The following is a 13,856-nucleotide window of genomic DNA, read 5'->3' on the forward strand; positions in this document are numbered from 1 at the left end:
CCCACAAGACCATGAATCCCAGAAAGGAGACATTGTGGTCACGCACTGGGACGATGAGCGCTGGTGAGGGTTGATGGGCTGTAGCTAAGCACAGCCACATGGAGTGCCATGAACCCATGACCCGGGAGAGAAACCTTCAGCGAGAGCTGCCCACTGCACTATCCTATTCCCTGGAAGTCTGAAACTTGGGGCAGAATCAGGGCGTCTGGGTGGCAGGTGGTAGTGGCGTCAGGTGTCAAGGTCCTGGGGCCGCTACAGCACATCAGCCCAGGGAGGGGCTTCAGCAACAGATGTTTATCCCCTCGCTGTCCTGGGGGCAGGAGCATCTGCAGGGCCGGGCTCCCCCACAAGGCCCCAGGGAGGGGACCTTCCCACCTCTTCCAGCTCCCGGGGGCTCCAGGCATCCCTAGGCGGTGGCCGCGTCCGTCCATGTCTGCCTCTGTCTTCCCGAGGCCTCTCCTCTGTTCAAACCTCCCTGGCCTTGGGGGGCGTCAGTCGTTGGATCTACAGCCCACCCAACCCCAGAAGAACCTCAGTGTATCTTAGTCACGTCTGTGAAGACCCGTTTCCAAATAAGGCCACGTTCTGGGGTTGCAGGTGGGGGCTGCCCTTCCGCCCGACCCCTATGCGGAGGATGGCTAGGAAGGACAGGGGAGCTCCCGGGGGGCTCCCGACAGCAGGTGTCGGTCTGGCTCTGGTTCCACAGCTGCGACCTTGCGGGTCCCGGCCGGCTGTGCGTGCCGAGGGGGCTCGGAGGGAACAGAGCGTGCGCTACGCTCCAGCAGCGCTTCCGCCGTGAAGGAGAGGGTGGCCGGAAACCTCACTCCACAGAGCGGCACCGTCCTCTCTGCCGTAGGGCTGCTGTAACAAGGGAGCCCAAAGCTCGTGGCTTAGACAGACATTTCCTGTCTTGCGGTCCCGGCGGCCGGACGTCTGACACGGGGCTGACAGGACTAACAACATCAGGGCTCGCGCAGGGTGGGCTCCTTCTGGAAGCCCTGGGTGTGGTCCGTTTCTTTGCCTCCCAGCTTCTAGAAGCCTCCGGCGTTCCCTGCCTTACGGCCGGTCTTCCAAACGCAGAGCGGGCGGCATGGCCCCGTGGCTCCCGTGTGACGTCCTGCTTCCCTCCTAGAAGGACCTGTGCGGACACTGGGTTCACGCGGACACCCCAGGACCGTCTCCCCATCTCAGGATCCTGACCTTGATCACACCCGTAATGTCCGCTTTGCTCTGTACCCTACCCCAGGCTCCGGGGACTAGGGCCCGGCTGTCTTGGGCCGATTATCCTGCCAACCTTTCCCCTATCTTGGGGCCTCTGAGAGAGTGGGGGAGTCCGGACGGGCGAGCCGTGCCTGAGCCGCCCCTGGCTGGGTCTGAGGGGTGAGGCTGTGTCACCCCAGGGGAGACTGAAGGGGCGGGGCCCCCAGCGGCTCTAAGAGCAGGAGGCGGATGGCCCCGATGGCTTGTTACGGAACCGATGCAAACGTTGTCGCGGCCGGGAGCTCTGGGAGGTGTCTGGACCGTGCAGGGCAGGGAGGGTGAGCGCTGGGTCCCTGCCACTCCTTCTCTTCAGGCGTCAGGGAAACGGGACGTGACCGCTGGGCCGTCAGTGTCCCGCACCATGGCCCTCCGTGGCCGGCCTTCCGTGGGCGGCACCGTCAGTCCTCAGCCGGCCCCCGCCGGGGCTCCCCAGGGGCAGAGGGACACTCAGGGGCAGTGTCAGCCCCCGAGACGGGCACGGACGACGCCGTAAGCTTGGATTCAAGCCACGACGAAGTGTTGAAACTCTCCCTCGGAGAAGATGGGCAGATAGGCCAGGTTTGAGGTGACGGCGGGAACGTTCAGTGCGTTCTGCTTGTCAACAGCTCCCTTTAGTGGAACAGGAACTTGGACTCATCCTGACCCAGGATGTCTGGCCTGTCCCTCGGCACAGTGGTAGGTGAAGGTGACCTGCTTGAAAATGTTGGCCAGTGAATCCGGTAGGAGCGGACTCTGCTTGCACGGGGAGGCTGAGGAAGTTACACAGGGTTTCCCCACATGCCCCGGCCCTGCAGGGCAGCCTCGACCACAAGAGAGACCGTCTTGCCAGGAGCTGCGTCCAGGATTGTCCTACGCGGTCAGGCCCGTCACCAGGACCGCAGAAGAAGCTTTGTTTGCTCTCCGTGGGGAAGCGTAGAGGCCTCATGGGTCTCCACACCCGGTCCTGCTGGAACAAGGGACCACGCACACGGCACTCAGCCCAGACCCGTCCTTGCCTGGGTCCCGCAAGACAGGTCTGAGGTTGAGGCGTCCCCAGGACGGCCAGGGCCCCTCAGGTCGCTGGGTCAGTGGTCTCAACTGTTCGCTAGGGAGCGCGCTGTCAGGCGTGAGCCCTTCAAGCCCGCGTGGGTGTGGGGCAGCCTTTGCTGACCTCGTGGGGCCCGGCCCTTGCCTCCTTTCCACGTGGCTGCCTCTTTCCAGCGGGGATAATGCTTCTGTCCGGTGGGAGGATTAAGGGAGCGCCTGTGATCCGCAGGAGGCAGCAGATAGCGGCGGCTCCACCGAAACCAGAGGGTGTTGTAGGCGCCCATGAGTCTGTAGGCAGCGGCTGATTCCAGACACTTCCCCCTCTGGCCCGAGATGCGCTGACCCCTGCCCGGGGCTCTTCCGTACCCGCCGCGGCACACAGGAGAGCCTGGGAGGTGGCGAAGACGGCCTGGGCCCGGGGCTCTCCCCCACGACTCGGGCCGGGGCAGGTGGGAGGCGGGAGGGTTTTCTGCATGACAGAACCCTGGGCGTCGGGGACTCCCCCTCCCCTGGTGGGGGCACCGCCCATGTCCTCCTACCCGGGCTCCCACCGTTCTTGTCTGAGGAAGGGGTCGGGGCATCTGCTGCCCAGAGTCTCAGCCTCACGACCCCATGCCCTGGGCTCAGCCTCACGCGCGGAGCTGTCCCTGTCCCTTCTTCTCCCGTTTCTCTTAAAAATACACGTATATATTTTTAAAGGTTCCTTTTAACTGAAATAGAAGTGACACAGCATTTTAAAGCATCCGGCTCCGCGGTACTTAGGAGACTCACCCCCGTGAGCCCCCCCACTCTACCCGCTGCCCGAGCGGGTCCCTCCTGCCCCGCCAGCCCGGAGCCGGGATGGTCGCAGCCTCCCCTCCCCCAGCGATGGAGCATCTGTCTCTGCCGACTCGCATGTTCCAGACACGTCCTCCGCGTGGACTCACGTCCTCAGCGGCCTTCTGCGACTGGCTTCCATGACTGAGCGACACATGGTCTGAGCGGGTCCACGCGGCGGGTGGTAGCGGGGCTCCCCGCCCCTCCTGCCCCCCGGCTGTGCCCCAACCCACTGCGCGGAGGCGCCGCGTGGACATGTGCGCCACAGGCACTCGGGGGCCGGTTTGAACTCGAAGGTTCCTCACCTCAGGGCTTGCGCCGGGTTGCCGGCATTCCCCGTGGTCTGACTGTCAGTCTGGCTTGTGGGGCCAGGTCCCCGGCGGCTCCCTCGAGACCCCGCGTCAGGGAGGGGACATCTCTCACACACGGCCAGGCCGCGGGGGCAGGGTGTCCCTGACACACGGATCGGGGCCTCGGAGGCGATCCCCGGAGGTGCATCAGGGTCCACAGACCATGTGTGGACCGGCGCGGAGGGGTCTCTCCAGACCCTCCCGCCCCCGTGAGTCCCACTTCCCCGCCAGTCGGTTTCCATCACCTCCTGACCCTCCGGCCGTCCTCTGTCTCCGCGGCCCGCGGTCCCTTCCTTCGACGCAGTCAGACCCGTGACCCCCTAACGTGGCGGTTCTCCTTGGGTTTATGGCTGGTTTTCCCATTAAGTGAGTCCATTTTAGGAAAAGCAGTAAGAGGACAGTGATGGGGAGCCCATGGGGTGGCCGAGGTCTGAGCACCTGCAGGGCCAGGAGGTGGACACGTGGGCCCTACTTCCAACCACGCAGCGCCTCGTTCCGTCTCCCTCTCCTTCTTCCTTGGAAATGGCTCTCGGCAGAGCCCAGACTTGATGACTCCGGGCGAACGGAACACGTGCCCCTGGGGACCTCACACCCCATGTGATAGAAAGCGTTACTACAGAGTTTTGGGGGGCCCCTGGGGGGCTCCGTCAGGTAAGCGTCTGACTCTTGCTTTCTGCTCAGGTCATGATCTCGGGGCTGTGAGCTCGAGCCCCGCGTGGGGCTACGCGCCTTGCAGGGGTCTCCCCCTCCCTCGGCTCTTCCCCCCACCCCTCAGGTCAATAAATACATCTTTTAAAAAAAAAGGTTTTTTGGAAAACAAATTCCTGGTCACCCCTGCAGGATTCTGGTCTCACAAGGCTTGGGCAGAGTCCCGGGGCCACAGTTGAAGGGGTTCCCAGAAGGGTGCCGTGGGGAAGCCGGTTGGGAGGTTCTGGTTTGGGGTTGGGGTCTGAACTCCCGAGCAGGGACTCGTTCCTGGGTCCTGTCCCTTTCCCATCCCGCGCCATGTTATCTTTTGCCCCAAGCCCCTCGAGTGTGGGTCCTTGGACAGGTGGGGACTATGACGTCACAGTCTGTGGGACCGGAGCCCATGAGGTGCTGTTTCTTGAGTGGGTGCACCTGCCTTAGGAGCGGGGCCCTCCTCTGACAAGGCACAGCGGCTGCGGCAGGGACAGCTGGGGCCGCCGTGCTCCCGCCAACTCTGTTCCCCACCCCACAGTACTTCCAGTTAGCATTTAGAAGTGGGGGATTTCGCATTAAAAAATGACAACAAATTTCTGACTTCTCTCTTTAAAAGAAAACTCAGCAGTCCAGCAGTGTTGGGCTCCTGGTCCCCTGGAGCAGCCCAGCAGTGGCTCAGGTTCTTGGAGGACCTGGGCGCTGAACCACGGCCGCCCCTGCCCCTTCCACTCCCCCTTTTCTAGGTCTGGCCCCTGGAACCCTTTGAGATGGCAACTCTTGCCCATCTAACCACCTTCCCCGAGGAAAAGCTGTTCGCAGAAGGCCACCAGGCCACGGAAACCCTGGCTTGAGCAGGGTCCAGTGAGCGTCTGTCCGTGCCCGGGGCGAGCAGCACAGAGGCTGTGGGAGCAAAAGGCCCGGAGAGAAACGGCGGAGACACGGAACGGATTAGCTGCCTCCGTGCAGGACACTTTGCCAGGTGGGTCTGGGATCAGGTTGGAACAGCAGAGCCTCACTGCACCCCTCCCGGTGCCGAGGGCACGCAGAAGCCACAGAAGAGCCTGTTCCTTTTCTCTCCGATCCCGGGGCTGTGGACGTGTGGGGCCAGACCATGCTTTGTGGACATGCGTGCTGGAGGCCATGTGTGCCTTGAAGGGCAGGAGCAGCCTCTGGCCCTGCCCCGCGGGACACTGAGGCGCCCCTCCCCAAGCTGTCCCCAGACGCAGCGGAGCATCCCTGCTTGGAACTAAGGCCCCATGCCGCTCAGGGCCCCAGCCCGCCAGGGTCAGCCCCAGGGGAGCCCCTCTGCCCTCCCTGCCAGGTCCCCGTGTGTGAATTCTGTGAATTCTCTCTCTAGCACTGTGACCCTTTCCAGAACCCTGCTGCCTCCTGTGGACATGCAGATGCAGCACTTCACTCCTGAAGCCCCTGCCCTGGGCCCTGCCTGTGCTTCCTCCGGGGCGGGGTGGGGTGGGGTGGGGTGTGTGACTCCCAGACCCAGGTGAGGGCCGGCAAGTGTCAGAGCAACGGCGGCAAGGAGCATCTGGCCTGACCACAAGAGCAGCCTCTGGTGACGCAAGTGCCCATCTGGGCAGAGAAGGCAGCGCTGTGTTGGGAAAGAACCCCCCGGGGCACGTTCCTTCCCGTGTGTCCTGAGCCGGCAGCTGGGTGGACGCTCCAGCAGCCCGTCCGTCGCCCCCCACACACCTCGTGCAAAAGCGTGGCTGATGCAAGAGGCCCCCGGAGTGGCCTGTTCCCCAGAAGTGCTGCTCTGACTGGGGGGAGCGGAACTCAAAAGACAAGTCGACCAGTCGCTAGCTCAGAAGGCGGGAGGCAGCTGCCAACATGTGGCCGACAGTTAGAGACAGAGGGGCCGTGCTGGGGCTCTGCCGACGGGGAACTAGAAAGGGACCAACGCGGTGGGCACGGATGGCAGGAAGGAAAAGGAACACCACGCACGGCCTCCCCAGCCAGAGCCTGTGCGCACCCGGGGCGGGGGCGGGCCCGGGAGGAGGGGCCCCAGCCTGAGAAGGCCCGAAATAGCACGGCCAGTCTTCAGCGGGACCCAGCAATAGGGTTCCTGCCCGGGAACCCCGGGGAGGCTCTGAGGCCCCGGAGCCGTTGGGAGAGGTGCGGGCGGCGCTCCAGCTGCTGCCACAGGGCAGGTGAGCCGGGGAGGCTGGCCTGGGAGCTCAGCACCCGCCTCCTAGCTCTCCGCTGAGTGGGGACCTGGGGGCCGGAGCACAGGAAGTGGCCTCCCTGTGGTCCCCGCCTACAGGAGGAGGCGACAGTGACGCACAGGAGTCAGGCAGCCGTGCCCTTCTTCTCGGAGTCTCCACACTTGGGGCCGGAGGTCCTCCGTGGTGGGGCTGTCCCTTGCGTCATAGGCTGCTGAGCAGCTTCCCTGGAGCGCCCACCCAGCAGGTGCCAGGGCACTTCTCCCCATATTGACAGACGTCACCAAACATCCCCAGGTGTCCCCTGGGAGGCACCTTCGACCCTGAGTGAGTGCCAGCCCCAGGGCCCTGAGTGGAGCAAATCCACAGAAACAGTCCTTCTGTCCTCTGCCCAGCTGAGAGTCCCTCCTGTCCCAGCTCCGACACCGCCTGCCACTCTGACTTCTCCCAGTCTCTTGACCCTCTTGGAGGGTCTTTGGAGGCTGGCCAACCCCTGCCCCCCCTTCTGGTGCCCTCTGCTGGGTTGGGCTCCCGGGAAGGACCCCCTGCCAACATGTCCACAGGAGCAGGGAAGCCTCGCCAGACGTGAAGACAGAATCTCCAAGTAGCAGGTGTCACCTGGTCCCTTCAGAGGTCTGCCGGGAGGCCGTCTGATGAGGGGAGAAGCTCTTGCTTGGGCATCTGGAGGTGCTCGTCCACGGAGGAGAGGGTGGTGTCGCAGCCGCAGGTGCCAAGCCGCGGCTCTGGTGGGAGGCTTGGGGTCCGAGCCATGGATCACCCTTGTCATAGTGGGGGAGGGGGAGGCAGGTTTGAACAGGACGCAGGGCCAGGGCAATGGGGCTCCGCCCGGGGGGAGAGAGCTGTGCACTCAGGATGGCAGGGGCTCTGGGGTCAGGAGCTGTGAGTGGTGAAGATGACCATGGCGGGGAGGGAGGTTCCAGCTAAACAGAGGACTGGAGAGTCAGCGTGGCAGTTCTGGCCAGACCGACGTGGCCGGGCTCGTGCTAGCTCCAGGCTCCTCGGCGGTGGCCTGGTTGGGAAAGGGTGCAGAGGAGCCTACGAGACCCGGGTCACGGAGCCTTCATCACAGACTGGGACATTATGTTGGTAATTTCTTATTATCCTCCAGGAGGGCCTGGAGTGTGGAGAGGCCCGGTGGCTTGCCAAGTCCCCAGTGCAGGGTCGGGCAGGCGTCAGAACCAGCACAGCCACATGGACCCAGACGATGACCCTGACATGTGGGAGTCTGGTGAGGGCGTGAGGCACGGGTTCCTCTTTTCTGCAGCACGTGCTGCCCCCATCGGACCCCGAAGACATGGGGTAAAGGGGACAATTGTCTCTGGGGCAGTGCCTTTCTGAGGCCCCTACTTTTGGGGGATTTTTGAGTCAGAGGAAGGATGGAAGCCTCGTGTATTGTTCAAGCCAGCTTGTTTTCCCTTTAATTCCACGCCAGCGGGGTCTCGGGGGACAGGCAGCCCCCAACCGGGTGCCGAGGAACGAGTCACCAAGATGGAAGCTGTGGCGCTGGCAGAGCCGGGACCGCCCAGGTTAGGGTCGCCCCGAGATTCCCGCGGCTGTGGGAGAGGCTGCCTGGTAGTGCTCCCGGGGACTTGCGGCCCCGCCCCGCAGGAAGGGCCCCGACAGGTCTTTCTCCGGCCTCCCTGTCCCTCCAGCATCAGCCTCCGGGCTCCCGCAGTAGCGTCCCCGTTGGTCGAATCCAGCCGGCAGCGAGAGGGCAACAGAGCGGGGAGCTGGCCATCCAGAGCAGCCTTGGGGTGCAGGACGGGGGACACGTGGGTGGGGCACGGCAGAGGGAGGCCCTGGAGGGGCCCCGGGCGGCAGCATGGGTGCTTTCAGGCCCGGGCAGAGCAGGCTGGATTACGATGCAGGTGGCTCCGGGCAGGCTGGGGTCACAGCGGAAGAGGTGGGAGAGGTCCATCCGCTTCCAGCAGAGCCAGCCAAGGATTAGAGGGGCGGGGGTGGGTGCTCTGTTCCGGACCAGGGCTCTGTGATCATCCCCAGCAGCAGACTTCAAAGGAGCTCTTGTCAGGTGAACTCTTGTCAAGTTGCTCCGGGCTAGACAAGCTGCGACTAGAGAAGGAACCTGGGAGGTGGTGTCAAGACCCGATCCTAGAGCCTTGCTGGAACCTACCTGGCACCTCGTCTGAGCTCTCCTGGCACCTGAACCTGCTTGTATCAGAGCATTCCTCAGGGTCCCTACTTGGCTGAGCTCCCCAGTAGCCAAAATTGGCCGGCTCGAGGAGGGGACCACTGCGACTGAGCGATGAACACAAGGTTGCTGTAAGGAGGAACAGTGGCGGATCACGCATCTGAAACAGACACTTTCTACCTCCTCCTGTTGGTAGTGAGGACTCTGCACAGGGCTGCCACGTACAGTTGCACAGTTTGTACACTGCACAAAGGCACCTGGCACTGGCCCATGCTCCATGTGCACCCTGTGTACTCGCCTAGGCCTCCTCTAGCTTGAAGACGGGGCATCTGCTTCTTTGCACAGAATCCCATCCAATAGCCAAGACATCCACCGTGCCCACCCAGAGGGAATAGTTTTGAACAGTGTGTCCCCCCGCCAAGAGGGGAAGGTTTCCATTCTCGCCAAACCACCTGCTCCACCAGTTGCCAGGTAACAAGTCAGCCAAAAGTTAGTGTCTTAAGACAATTCATTACGAGGTCCATGGCTCTGGAGAGTTGGATTCAACTGGACGGTTCCTGAAGAGTTCTCACAGACAGCCGGGGTCAGAGGACAGCTAGGTCTAGAGTTCCGGTCAGGGACTCTTGGTCCGCACGTCTGGCCCCTGGGCTGGAACAGCTGGAGCTGCGAGGGCCGGTCAGGCACGTCTCTGTCCATGCGGCCTCTCCATGGGACTGGAGAGGGGAGACCCTCAGCCTGCCAGTTTCTCCGTGGTTCTTCAGTGGGAATTCTAGGCTCTAGGAATGACGGTTCCGAGAGACCCAAAGGGGAAGCTGCCAGCCTCCCGAGGCCTGGCCCGGAGCTGGCAGAGCATCGGAGTTGTGGGCCACACCCCTGGATACGAAGAGCCCCAAAGCCTCTGTCCAGCCATTTTCAGTCCACGGCAGCAGCCCAAGGCAGGACCTCAGACTTGGAGCTGGAGGGACTCCCCAAATGAGTAAAACCCCACTCGTGCTTTCTGGGAGCTCCCCCGCCCCCGCAGCCTTGTTGGGCAGCTGAGTGAAGCACACCATAGGCAGGGCTTGATGACCCATGAAGGGGACCCAAGGAAAGTGAAGCGTAGGTCCTACCTCTAGGCTTTCCACATCTGCGTGGTCAGCTGGGAGGGGCTGAACCTCACATTGTCCCATGTGTCAAGGGCACGGCTCAGGAGCTGCCTCCCGTGTGCAGAGTGTAGTGGAGGCTTTGCAGCAGACAAGGCCAGAGCCTTGGGGAGCCACTCGGAGGGTCGGTCTTCGGTTCTCTTCAGGCTTTCACCTGATTAGATGAGGCCCACCATCATTACAGAGCACAGTTTGCATTGCTCAGTCTACCGATTTTTTTTTTAAAGATTTTATTTATTTATTTGACAGAGAGAGACCACAAGTAGGCAGAGAGGCAGGCAGAGAGAGAGAGGAGGAAGCAGGCTCCCCGCTGAGCAGAGAGCCCAATGCGGGGCTCAATCACAGGACCCTGGGATCAGGGCCTGAACCGAAGGCAGAGGTTTAACCCCCTGAGCCCCCCAGGTACCCCACTGCTGTCTTTGTCTGAAGACACGTGAAGACACAGAGGGAAGCCCATGCGAAGGCAAGCAGAGCCCCGCATGAAGCCGGCACAGGCCAAGGAACACCAGGGACCGCCGGCCACCACAGGGTTGAGAGGAGCCTCCCAGAGCCTTTGGAGGGAGCACAGCCCCACCAGCACCTTGATTTTCGACGATTGGCTCCCAGAGCTGTGAGGCGATAGATCTCTGTGTTTTGCCCCCTTGCCCTCCACACACACTTTGTGGCTGTTTGTTATCACGGCCCCAGGACACTTGCACACCCTGTTGGTTCCTACCTCTAATACACCGAAGCAAGGCACCCACCTGTATGTTCTACATTTTCCTTGCCATTGGTTTCTGTCTTGATTTATCATGAAATCAGGCTACTAGGAAAGTAGCTGCAAAGTCTCCTCTGTCGCCCCGATAGGGTCACAAAGCCACGGAGTCCTCCTGGGAATCAGACCGGGTGACCCTGCTGCCCTCACCGTCTGTCCCTCAGCTCACAGGGGCTACAGTGCTGTTTCTCTAAAGGCTGGGTTTCTTCCAGTCACCGCCCTGCTTACTACCCACCAGCAGCTCCTGTGGTGCTTAGAACAAAGTCCAGCCGCCTCCCGGTGCTCAGGACCCCAGAGGAGGGGCCCTGCCTCTCCACCCTCCCTCCCCCACCCCAGGGCAGCCCTAATCCCCTCAGCACGCTGCCCCTCCTCCAGAGTGCTCCTGCTCTCCTAGGCAGGAAGCTTTCCTGCTTACTGCGCTGTCCTGCTTAGTTCATTCACACACTTGTCATTGTCCAAACCCATCTGGGATTCCGTTCACTTCTCTCCCGTCCGTGGCACCTCCAGAAACAGAGTTCCCCGGCCGAGGGTCCGGGGACCCCTGAGCAGGCCTAGCGCACAGTGGGCACCTCAAGGATATTTGTTAAACGCAGAGGCGCTCCAGGAGACGCCAAGGAGTTAAAGCCAGCCCTGTCGTCTGTTTCTTGGCACGGGCTCGACGTCCAGTTCCCGGCCAGGGATTCAGACACACAAAGCGCTCTTGGCCTGGGCTGGGGGAAACAGAGAGCACAGTGTTGTGGCAGAGACGCCCCAGTCCCTGGGCTCTGGGCCCTCATTGTGTCCCTTGAGCAGATGAACTTCCCGCGACTATGAGGAAGCGGCCTTGGACCAGGGAGCTGGGCTCCTCTGCGGGCCCTTCCCCACCCGTGATCCAGGAGCCCTGCTTCTGTCCCCCCCGCCCCCGCCACTTCCAAATCCCAGTCTGGCCTTGGCTTTTGGCCGCGGGGAACAGTATTCGTTGGCAGGAAGCCTCCGCCTGGCTGAGCTGTGGGACCACAAGATAAATGATGCCCTGAATCTTGGCAGGAGGGCATGGATTGTTCCTTCTGGGCCGGAGAGCCTCAGGGAACGAGGAAGGTGCTCACACGGAGACCGGCACAGCCAAGCCCCGGGGGGGTGGGGAGTGGGGGGCAAGAGGCGCAGCGGCATCTTGGCCCATTTGCCGGCCTGGCCCACGCAGCGGGGTCCTCTGCTCGGTGTTGTTAATTACAGAGATCCGCAATTATCTCCGGAGAATGAGAGCATTGCATGATTTCGCCCGGGGCTGGAAAGATGCGTCCACTCGCCAAGTAGAAAGAAGGCCAATGGAGCAAGAGGCTTTTCCGGATGAAAAAAAAAAAAAAAAAAGGTGAGGCTGATGTGTGTTCCTTTCCACTTGCTCCCCCAGGGAGGAGCCCTCTGAAGACCCCAGAGACCCCCAAAGACCAAAGCAAAGAGCCAAAAGCAAACACTCGAGGCGGGGGCAGCTGCCCACTCTATGGGAAAGGGTCCAGAGCGTCCACAGGGTCACACAGAACTTCTACAACCACAGCCACGGGATGGGGGCTGCGGTGGGGCGTGGGCCCTCGGGAGCCTCCCCACCCACAACAATTTTCCGGCAAATTTCTGCACCTTGTGAAGCCGGTGTTTGTATCAGGCGACGTACAGTCAGACCGACTGCTGACCATCCTGGGGGGGGAGGGACCCGGCACGGCAGCTCGAGCCTTGCGTGTGCAGAGCAGCACGCCCTTGTTCCAACCCCGGGACCGGGCCCCGGACGCTCAGGGCACATCCCGTCGAAACCTGCAGGATCCTGTATGTTAATTCCCAAGGAATGAAGCCGCCGGAGCGACCCAAGAATTGCTGGGCTCCTACTCCACCAGATTAATGGGTTCCCTAACACGACCCAACTCGTCTGGGAGCTGCTTCCCACCAACCTGACTCTCGTCACGGCCTTTCAGTCATCCTGTCATTTTTTGACAGCCGGCCAAAGCTTTCCGGGGGTGCGAGCATCTCGGTTCAGAAATAAGGGGAACTGCCAAATGCCAACTTGTGGGCTATTTCCATAATGCCTCACGAGGAGAGAACACCAGCAGCTCCCGACCTGGCTCTGTGGTCCGAAGACTCATTAGTCATTTGTTTTTTCAAATGGAGACGGCAAACAAGAGCTCGTTCTGCTTTGCATTTTGCCTTGTCCTTCTCCGTTCGTGGCATTTCCGTTTACGTGTTCGACTCGGCTTCTGGGTTTGTGAGCGCACACGTCTGGGTACGCAGAGAGCCCCTGGGATTTTGAGGAAATGATGCTGAATCTGTAGGTCACGGAGGGAAGGTTGAACCCTTTCCAGCGGCGAGTCTCGCCTCGTCTCTTGGACCTCTGTCTCCGTAGCGGGTCTGCTAAGTTCCCTCCCCAGTGGTGCCCTGCAGTCTCCAGTGCAAGGTCGAACCCATCTCCCGCTTCCTCTGCTCCTAGGTATTCGGTGGTTTCTGGTGCTCTAATCAATGGTAACTTTTTTTTTTTTTTTTAAGATTTTATTTATTTATTTGACAGACAGAGATCACAAGTACGCCGAGAGGCAGGCAGAGAGAGAGGGGGAAGCAGGCTCCCCGCTGAGCAGAGAGCCCGATGTGGGGCTCGATCCCAGGACCCTGAGATCATGACCCGAGCCGAAGGCAGCAGCCTAACCCACTGAGCCACCCAGGCGCCCCTCAATGGTAACTTCTAAAGTTTTTTTATTTTATATTTATTCGTGGTTGGTCTGGAAAAAAAAAAAAAAAAAGAAAAGAAAAAACCGCCCGTTTTTGTATGTTGATCTTGTATCCAGCAACCTAGTTAAGTTTACCTCTTAATTTGAATAGATCATTGGTAGATGCCTTGGGCTTTTTTTTTATACCGTGCTCTGTGTGAATAGGACAGTTTAGCCTGCCCTTTCTCAAACCTTGTGCCTTTGGTTTGCTTTCTGCTGCCTGCTTGCGTGGCCGGCCTGCCTCTGCTGTGTTAGGTCGCCGTGGTGAGGGGACGCCGGAGCTTCCCTCCGTCCAACCTCCTCCTTCATCAAGGAGCCTATGGAGGATTCTGAAGAGATGGCCAGGGCGGCCTGGTCTGTGGCTATTCCAAAGCCCTACGTAAAACATAGTACCACTGAAAAGAAAAGTAAAATTTCCAAGAACTCTCATGCGTGTGCCGTGGAGTTTTCCAGAGGCCAGGGACATGCTATGCCCAACAAACGAAATGCACAGGAAGGAATGAGACGTTCATCCGTTGTCTGCGAAGCCAGACACCGAGACCTCTGAACAAACACTAAGTCATGCTCACCCTTTCACGGAATGTGGTCACTTTTGATTAAAAAGAAATATGGGCACCTGGGTGGCTGTCGGTTGAGTGTCCGCCTTCAGCTCAGGTCGTGATCCCAGGGTCCTGGGATGGAGCCCCACGTCAGGCTCCCTGCTGGGTGGGAGTCTGCTTCTCCCTCTGCTCCTCCTCCCTCTCATGCGCTTTCTCAC

At 61.0% G+C, this 13,856-nt stretch overlaps 1 long non-coding RNA gene across 1 annotated transcript; it reads right to left on the reverse strand.

Annotated features, from left to right (window-relative positions):
• Nucleotides 1–9,823: 9,823 nt before the first annotated feature.
• Nucleotides 9,824–12,838, reverse strand: LOC309853187. The gene is made up of 2 exons (XR_014305553.1): nucleotides 12,293–12,838; nucleotides 9,824–11,693 (listed from the first exon to the last, which is right to left on the reverse strand). It is a non-coding gene; the product is annotated as an uncharacterized lncRNA (long non-coding RNA).
• Nucleotides 12,839–13,856: the final 1,018 nt, after the last annotated feature.

The sequence above is a fragment of the Mustela nivalis genome (genome assembly GCF_964662115.1).
Source record: "Mustela nivalis genome assembly, chromosome: 18".
NCBI classification, from domain to species: domain Eukaryota; kingdom Metazoa; phylum Chordata; class Mammalia; order Carnivora; family Mustelidae; genus Mustela; species Mustela nivalis.